Source organism: Mytilus californianus, unplaced genomic scaffold (genome assembly GCF_021869535.1).
Source record: "Mytilus californianus isolate M0D057914Y unplaced genomic scaffold, xbMytCali1.0.p SCAF_1, whole genome shotgun sequence".
In the NCBI taxonomy this organism is placed as follows: Eukaryota; Metazoa; Mollusca; class Bivalvia; order Mytilida; family Mytilidae; genus Mytilus; species Mytilus californianus.
In genome coordinates this window covers 119058419-119068283 of record NW_026262581.1, presented here as the reverse complement: position 1 = coordinate 119068283, position 9865 = coordinate 119058419, and the positions used below count along the sequence as shown (strand labels likewise).

General features: G+C 31.1%; 1 long non-coding RNA gene across 2 annotated transcripts; it reads left to right on the top strand.

Moving 5' to 3' along the window:
- The first annotated feature begins 1243 nt into the window (after window positions 1-1243).
- LOC127732392 (uncharacterized) lies at window positions 1244-9467 on the top strand. 2 transcript variants are annotated; one of them, XR_007996230.1, is made up of 3 exons: window positions 1244-1258; window positions 7291-7589; window positions 9037-9467. It is a non-coding gene; the product is annotated as an uncharacterized LOC127732392 (long non-coding RNA). The 2 variants fall into 2 exon arrangements; XR_007996229.1 differs by lacking the exon at window positions 1244-1258 and having other exon boundaries at window positions 6233-7589.
- The last annotated feature ends 398 nt before the right edge of the window (window positions 9468-9865 follow it).

Below are 9865 nucleotides of genomic sequence, written 5' to 3'. Positions count from 1 at the left end.
TATTACACAAATTTCAAATGTCTAATTTGAAAATTATGGAATGAAAAAAATATTGGGGAAATAACGATATTGGTGATGATCAGATGCTATCAATAATTTCTATAAGTTTGGAATTTACATTGAAAATATTTTCAGACTTTAAGGAACATGGTAAAAAATTGTCAATATATTTACTTCTCAGCAAAACTAAGACTCTAGGCATCCTGAGTCTAATGTTTAACTCACTTGTCTCAACCATTCATATTTAGAGCTGAATGATCATTGCCTCATTGCATGGTAGTCATTGTCAACATTTGATGGGATAACAAAGATGTGGTGTGACACTTGTTTGGATAAAGAATCCACATTATCCAAATAATAATAAAGTAACCTTTCACCAGGAATCAGAAAATTGTCAATTGGATGGGCACTTAAAAAGGACATATTCCATTTACATTCCTTTATTCTTTGTTGATTTGTTTTAGATATTACTTAGCCTCGATACTTTTTACCTGTTTTCAGGTATTTGCTGATTATTGTAGCTGATTACATCTAAAATAATTATCGGGATGGTTGGAACATTTTCTCCATTTTACTATATACAATGCATGACGTCTTATATCTATTATATTGACGGGTAATCGTACTTAAATTTCAGTTATAACTTTCTCTAACTACCTTCAATTTTAAAAAATTCTTCGAAATATGTGTCATTTTTGGGAAGGATGCTTTTTAACACTTAGAGTACACACGTAAATAACCAAGACCGTAATCTGTAGTTTCGTTTCTACACTACTAGGAATTTACATAGTGTTAATATGTACTTTAAATGCCGCTATATATATAGTACTGGTAAGAAATATTATTCAGTACAGTTTTTCCCCATATCTCTGTACACTTAATTACTAGTATAGTCATTTTTTCAGAAATATTGAGAAAAAAGTTGTTGTAGTCTTTTTTCAGAACTGAACATTTTAGTAAATTATCAGTACTGAATATTTTTCGGTTCTGAAAATTTAAACCAATATTTAGTACTAAAAATTCTGTCATTAATTATGTCAGTACTATAAAAAGTCATTTCAAAGACCTAATTAAAAGATCTCTGTTATATCATCACACATACATGTATAATAAGATGATTTGTTTTGGGATAAATACAAGTATTATCTATGAAAAGTCCATTTCAGTAGTTCTTCACACAATTAAACCCGTTATGGAGATGGACATAGTTTTGATGAAGCACATATTGCTATCGTTATTGCGTTTACAACTGAAAAAGGTACTTAATAACTAGCTGACGCTTTGCTTTTATTGTTGTGTTTTATAATTTTAGCTCTTATATATTTTTCTATTTTGTTAATGCGGGCCACGAATTTTACTCTTATTCAATTACAATTTAGCCTGATTGTTTGCTCTTTTAAATTATTATAACTATAAGTAGTAGTATATGCATCAATTAAATTCAACTATTGGTTTGGGACTTTTTATTTGTTTCCTTGCATTTTTAGTATTTGTGATGATGATTTTTTTTATCTTGGTCACCTGATCAGATGTCGAATCTGTTAAAGTAAGTCTCATTGTCCACTTGTATTTAAATTCTAAATTCTAATTTCTTTATTGTGTTTGTTGGATGTGATTCCTTTAGTGAATGCCTTATAACATTGTTTCATATGTGTTTGTATCTTATAATAATAATTCCTTGTACTGTTTCAGTTAAAAAAAACATGGATAATGTGTTGACATTTGCAATAAAACATATGAAATAATATAAAATTAGGGAATTGATCTCTTGAATACACAGCTCTGATTTCTTGTTATAGTTTGGCTGTACTTTTGTTACTTTTTTTTTTTTGGCTTTCAGTTGTTACAGATTTACAAGAATTGTGTCCTCGGACATTACTCATGAGGCATTATATGTTATATGGTGTAGAAACATTGGTAGCGTTTAATGTTATTTATCGAATGGTGTCATAATATTTAATTTACATGCAGTTCTCATTCACGTTGTTTATTATACTTCGATCCATTTTGGTGTCAATGTTTTTCAGTTTTGTGTGCTTATTGTCGAAGATTTAAAATACAAAAGAATAATCAGAATGATGGTTTTATATGGAACGCCACAGCTGTCTTATGTGGAACTCTGATATTACTTTATGTTGTTTTATTATTACTTGATGATATTTTGTCTTTACTTAATATGGTTTTGACATTACGTAATGATGTTTTGATATAACTCAATATGGAATAGTCATTACTTAATGATATTTCGATATTACACGATATGGTTTCGTATTGACTTGATATAGTTTTGTCATTACTCAATATGGTTTTGTTATTACTCGATGTGGTTTCACCATTATTTAATGTGGTTGTGTCATTAGTCAATGTGGTTTTAACATTACTTGATGTGAATGTGACTTAACGTTATACAGTTGTTTCATTACATGATGTGGTTTTGTTATTTTGTAATGATGATTTGCCTATTCTTTATATGGTTTTAACATTACGTAATGATGTTTCAAAATTTGACGATTTTACACTACATGATGTGTTTGTTTCATTATTTGATGTGGTCCTGTCATTCTTTGATGTGGTTATCCCATTACTTGATGAGGTAAAATCACGTGACCAATTCGGAAAAAAATATGTTCTATTTTTAAACAGATTTCAATATATCATTTGTTTAATGTGTTTTGGATGGGTATCGCTATCCATTGAGTTAAAGTTCAAATTAAAGTTCGAGTGGTTGTTCAGAGTTATTTGGTATGAAAAAGGGGAACGGCGGACAATAATTAGAAAAAAGTATTAAAACGTTTACAGTACTTCGGACATAATTGGGATATCCCCAAACCACTTGGTCTTGTTGTTTTTATCCTAAGTTCTCAAACGGAAGCAGTATTTTTGTAATAAATTTGTAAAATATTCCACGGAACCCTGTGTCTCGCCTGATATTGCTGCTGTAAGTGTAAAAGCGTCATGTCGATCGGCTGTACATTTATCTATACATTTATCGGTAAAAACAAAATTAAAAAAAAATGTTTTTCTGTAGATGCTTTTTCTTGAAATTGAGGAATAACTCCTATACAAGTTTTAAAACACTTCATGAAGGTTTACAAATTTATCATGTCAAAACAGTTTAATTCGGTTTTATTTAACTAAAACAAAACTGTATGGTTTTCAACATTAAGCAAAACCTATACCCTATAGTAAGCTATAGAAGGTCCCGAAATGAAAAATGTAAAAAATTAGAAACCTAACGATCTATAGATTGATAAATGGATAGATACTTTATTCTCTAAAAACTAATTACAAGTTTACAGGGAAACATACAATACAAATACAGATACAATAGTTGAGGTAATCAAATACAGTATGATATTCTAAAAGTACAAAATTATGATGGCATACATGTTTAGTAACATGTATAATGAAAGGTATAACTCAATAGAAATTTTAAAAAATGGAGATGGAGACGCCGACGCCACTACCGACGACGAAATATAGGTCTCACTGCCGCTACATTGATGTCGCAGGCTCGACACAAATCAAAAGACTTGAACTTTATTGTTAACAAATGAAACACTTCAAATCAACTCACACTATAGTTACAGGGAAACGGGGGGAGGGGGGGGGCTCGGACTTAGCGACAAAGCATAAATACTATAAAATAAGAATTCTCCGATTTTTTTTAGCGAACTTATATGAATATCAATCTTTTATTTGTAATCAATTGAATTCCCTGATCTACCTCGCACTAATTGAAAAATAAACTTTTTGGAATATCTGTTTCACATGTGACGACGGACATGTTCCAGTGGTCGTAACCATAATACCGTCATCTTTTCCTTGAATGTGAACTACCAAATAAAACCAAATCACTGGGTTTGTATTTTCTCGAATAACCCGACGGGTGCCTTTCTGGAGCATCCGAGATCACCCCGATGGATTTATATTACCCAATCATACCGATCTATTGAGTCAGCCAAATGAAACTGTTTTGTATGCCACCGCAACTGGAAGTTGGGGGCATATTGTTTTACCCCTGTCCGTCCGTCCGTCCGTCTGTCCGTCCCATTATGGGTATATAGTTATTCCGCATAACTCCTCCTACAGTTTGAAACCTAGGAAGTTTTCTCTTTACTGTCTGTTTGTACATATATTGAAGGTGTGTATGTGGTCAGGGTTTAATGTTTATTAATATTTGCTCTTTTGGGAGATAGTTGAATTTTTTTTGTAATTTTTTGGGAAATTTACTTGCATAAGAAGAGCGTTTCCAGATAACTCCTCCTACAGTTTGAATGCTAGGAAGTTTTCACTCTGCTGGCTGTTTGTACAATTATTGAAGGTGTGCATGTGGTCAGGGTTTTTATTTTTATTATCATTTGCTCTTTTGGGAGATAATTGAACTTAAACTCCGCCACGTGCACTTTCTTTATGTACCTGCCCCAAGTCAGGAGCATGAAGTTCAATTGTTGTCGTTGTATAAATGTGTGTCTTTTTTTTAGTAGATTGTTTTAATATAAATAAGACCGTTTGTTTTGTCGTTTGAATTTTTCACATGGTGCATGGTGGTCTTTTGTAGCTGACCTGACTATACGGTGTGTTGAAGGCTGTACGGTTGCCTATATATGATTTCTTACACCCACTGCATTTAAACTCTGGTGGATAGTTGTCTCATTGTCAATCACACCACATCTAACTTTATTTCAACTTCTACATGTATGTTGCGTTTTGTATACTGTAACATTGTTTATCTTTTGTACGCATACCCAGGAGCCCTCTTTTCGGAAGCCCGAGCAAAAGTCCTTGTTCCGCGATAGAAAATTTAAGTACGAACTCATATAAGATAGCTCGAATTTCAACTCAAAATCTTAATTAATCTGAATGAGACATAAATTCGAATCTTACTCAAACTCAAAAAGTGACTCAAATTTAATGTCGTAACTAGAACTATACCTTTAAATGTGACTCAAACTCGACTCTGAAGTCCAACCCGAAACTCAATGCTAACTAAAACTTTAATTCTAATAATGACTTGAATTCGAAATCGAAGACTAACTCAAAGTATAACTCAAACAGTAACCCGAACTTTAATTTGAACTCTAATTCGATGGATGGCCACACTCATCCAAGGCACATACAACATGGAAATCTATCTAACAATAGAACAGGTTTTTCCGAATTGGTTACGTGATTTTACCTCATCAAGTAATGGGATAACCACATCAAAGAATGACAGGACCACATCAAATAATGAAACTAACACATCATGTAGTGTAAAATCGTCAAATTTTGAAACATCATTACGTAATGTTAAAACCATATAAAGAATAGGCAAATCATCATTACAAAATAACAAAACCACATCATGTAATGAGACAACTACATAACGTTAAGTCACATTCACATCAAGTAATGTTAAAACCACATTGACTAATGACACAACCACATTAAATAATGGTGAAACCACATCGAGTAATGACAAAACCATATTGAGTAATGACAAAACTACATCAAATCAATACGAAACCATATCGTGTAATATCGAAATATCATTAAGTAATGACTATTCCATATTGAGTTATATCAAAACATCATTACGTAATGTCAAAACCATATTAAGTAAAGACAAAATATCATCAAGTAATAATAAAACAACATAAAGTAATATCAGAGTTCCACATAAGACAGCTGTGGCGTTCCATAGTTTTAACCCATTTATACTTAGCTTTGATCTTTTGTGGGAGGTTTAGTTAGCTATAAAACCAGGTTTAACCAACTTTTTTTTCGGTAAATGCATGTACCAAGTCAGGAATATGACAGTTGTTTATCATTCGTTCCATTGGTTGATATAGTCCAGTGTTTGATTTTGTCTCGTCATGTTTTATGGACTTGCACCCTTTTTCAATTTACCATTGAGTTCGGCATTTTTGGTAATACTTTTTTTTTACAATTGACAAGTCTAATTGCTATAGGCATTTTGCTGATACTAAACCTTTCCATACATTTTATAAATGTTGCAATTTAAGTTAAAGGGACCCGAGTATTATATTTCCGGGTTCAGTTAAGTGTGATTAATTCTTATCATGAAACTAGAATTTGAGCTGATAAATAATTTGTTTGGACTTCACAAACTCTTCAAAAATGTGTCATTTTCAGGAAGGGTTGATCTTTTTATTATAAAAGTAGAGATGTATGATAATATTCAAATACCGAAATAACATTTTAACTTCTTTTACTGTGTTAACTTCCGTCCACTAATGGGTGGTACTTACAAACTGACGCCCTTTTTTGCTATTTTTGTTATTGGTGTTTTATTTTATAATTGTTTTGTTGCTAACTATATTCTTTAATGTGTCCTTATGTGTCCCGCATTGTTCCTTCTTCAATTGTTTTTTTTTTGTTGTAAATTGTGTACTGTCCAATGTGTTCGTTCATATTCGATATATGTCTGCTGAACTATTTTCATCTTTCAAGTATCATCGCTAGTAGGAGATGAACATGCATGGGTTATATTCTTCTTAAAAAATATTTTTTGAAAATTCGGTGGTTTATATATCCGGCTTTTTAACTTTTTCAGTATTTTCAATTTCTATCTATTTTCTTGATCGCCTATTTAGATGTCAACTCTCTCATTGTTCACGTTTTTCTTTATATGTGTATCATTTTGATATTGTTGGATAAGAATTGGAATGTCGTACAACATTATTTCATATTTTAAAATTGAGAATGGAAATGGGGAATCTGTCAAAGAGACAACAACCCGCCCAAAGAGCAGAAAACAGCCCAAGGCCACCAATGGGTCTTCAACACAGCGAGAAAATCCCGCACCCGGAGACGGGCTTCAGCTGCCCCCTAAACAAAAATGTGTACTAGTTCAGTGAAAATGGACGTCACACTAAACTCCGAAACATATAAATGAACTAAAATTAAAAAACATACAAGACTAACAAAGGTCAGGCTCCTGACTTGGGACAGGCGCAAAAATGTGGCTGGGTTAAAAAAACATGTTTTGTGAGATTTCATTATTTGTTACTTAGTTTTTAAGATGAATTTTGATATTATCACAACGTTATATTTGACGTGGATGAATATTATCGATTTCTAATTTTACTACTATGGTTTACATGGTAACAAAGTAGACATTTACCGTTTATGGCAAATGATTTAAACTTTGTTTTCAAAGTTTGGTGATAAACATTACGGTAAACAGATAAAAAGGATAATACAATCCTTATCATATCTCAATTTTAAAAAACAAGGTCTTACTGTTACGTAATCATTCAATAGTTTAACAAAATTTGTTTTCAGTTCATGTTACTAAACAGAGAAATCTGAGCCATCCGGTGCGTCATGTAAGTAGATAAGTTGTTGTTGTTCATTTGCATGTGATATAAGTAGTATAAATATAGTGTTTTATACCAAATACACATTAAGTCATTGAAGTCTACAAAATACACATAAAAGTCCTGGACGTCTACATACAACAAACTGTGAGATGGAAACTAAATATCTACTTGTGCTTTTAATTGCTCTTTATACTGTATTCATGTATACAGTTGATGCACTGCAATCTATCATCGATCCATCAAATATTCCAGGATCAAGCTGTAAGTAATTCTTTAATGTTTCATTATGAATAATTTATGTTCATAATATTTGAATATTTGTGTATACCTTAAAAAGTCTAAAACTATCTTGCCATGCTAATTGGTTTTCGGAATATTCTAAATTGATGAAAGCAATACCAAAACAGTGGTTACAAGAGCTTATAAAGAAGAGTCAATCAAAACAAAAGTTGCTACCGACTCCGAATTTAAATTCAAAGATAGAGAAGGAAAAATGGTACCAATAAAAATATTTTCCTCGAAAGATATCTACATCTCGCTTTTAAATAGATATTATGAGAAAGTAATAGGATTTCAAAAATGGGACAGAATTCTAAATTTAGATAACAATACAAGGAAAAGAGAACAAATGCTGTACTTCATCTTTAACTATATCCAAGATAATAACTTGAGAATGTTAAGATGGAAATTTCTACATTACATTTTACCAACCAAACAATTACTTTTCTCTTGGAAAATAACTAAAACTCCTCTTTGTAATATATGTAATGTCATTGAGGATTATGATCATTACTTTCTGACATGCAAATATCTAAAATCATTTTGGGATCAAATAAAACTAATACTAGACAAACTTAAAATAGGACATCATATAATATCACTATCATCACTTTTTTATGGATATAAGATAAACGATACAAATTATTACAATATCAACGATTTTCTAACAATCATACTTTTTACTATATATAAAGTGTATTACATATCCGAGCAGAAAACAAAACAAATTAATGTGTTTGAAATTTTTAAAAGTGAACTTCTCTAACATTACGAAATATTGACAAATAAACAAGGCAAATATAAAAACTTCTACAATTCGGTTGCAGAAAAAAATAATTTATCTTCTTAACTAAGATTTATAATATATCATAGTAATTTCTTTTTATTCTGTTACACATTATTTATTAGCAAAACTGTATGTTGTGTACTAACAAGTACTAACCTTATGAAATGCTATATACTAACGTCAACGAGACCGGGATAAGGTACCGGTACTTTATGTATCTCTAACAAATGTATATTTCAAATAAAATTATATAGAATTAAAAAAAAAAAACAAAAAAACAAAAAAACAACAAATGCAGTACTTAATTTAACCCTAATACAACATAATTGTACTGCACAGCCAACTTTATATGCAATTCAAATATTGAAATTTATGAACAAAATTGCATGCGTTTGAAACACTTTAATCTTTTAATTAATTGAGCTATTTGATTTTAGTTTACAATTACAACAATGCCAGAAAGCCTTGTACCATGTTCGATAATCATACTTTTTTTTATCGAAGACAGAACCTTTCAGGGCTTGAATGAATAGGTATTAACACGAGAACACACAATCATAAATGGAACGGATAATTCTAAACTATGTAAAAGTTAGATATTTTCCGATAATTATTAATGTGTTAAAAATACTGTATTTTCAGATTGTGGAAAAGGCAGAAGAGTAATAGGACAATATACCGTGGGTGTGAACTAAAGCATACTTTGATTTCATATGATCAAAAAGGTAAAACATGAACATTTATAGAAAGTTCAAGTAAGACGTTCCATAACAGTACAGGTGATGCAACAAACCAGTGAAACCAAGGAAGGCATACAATCTACATGGCAGACTACTCTGAGTAACAAACTAGAAATATCATATATATTGTGTGATGAAAACATTACATTCTGCTGATGTAAGCTTGTGTATTACGGTCGTTTTATCTTATTAGAATAACTATGACTTGCTTATATACCATATAAGCTAAGCATCACGAAGAGACTACTGAGAAATATGAAAAAAAATCAATGTAAAAATAAAATGGATATAACTTTATATGTTTAATCTGCAAATAAATGAAATAAATCCTAATTTTGTGTTATGCATATGTGCATGTAAAAATGACGTCTTTTGTATGGGTTTTGTTTGGTTTTTTTTTATTTTTGTTTTTTAAGAGGAAAAGGGAGGGCAATGTGAACTTCCCTTCTTTAAAAAGATTGTTGTCACATTTTGAATGTAGTCGTTTTCATTATAAGTATAAATACAATTTTTGGTCTGAGTTTAGTATAACTTTTGAAGAAATTTTGAGGCAATAGTTATTAAGCGAAGTTCAAATCTCATAGTCGATAAAGAAAAATTAAAGTAACAAGCAAAAATTGAGGGAATTGCACGGGCTCTTAAAGGAGCAAGACCGGGTGCATCGACACGGTATGCGTCTCCTGCCATACATGCATCACATGCTATGCGAATCTACAATTAGTTGAACAAAA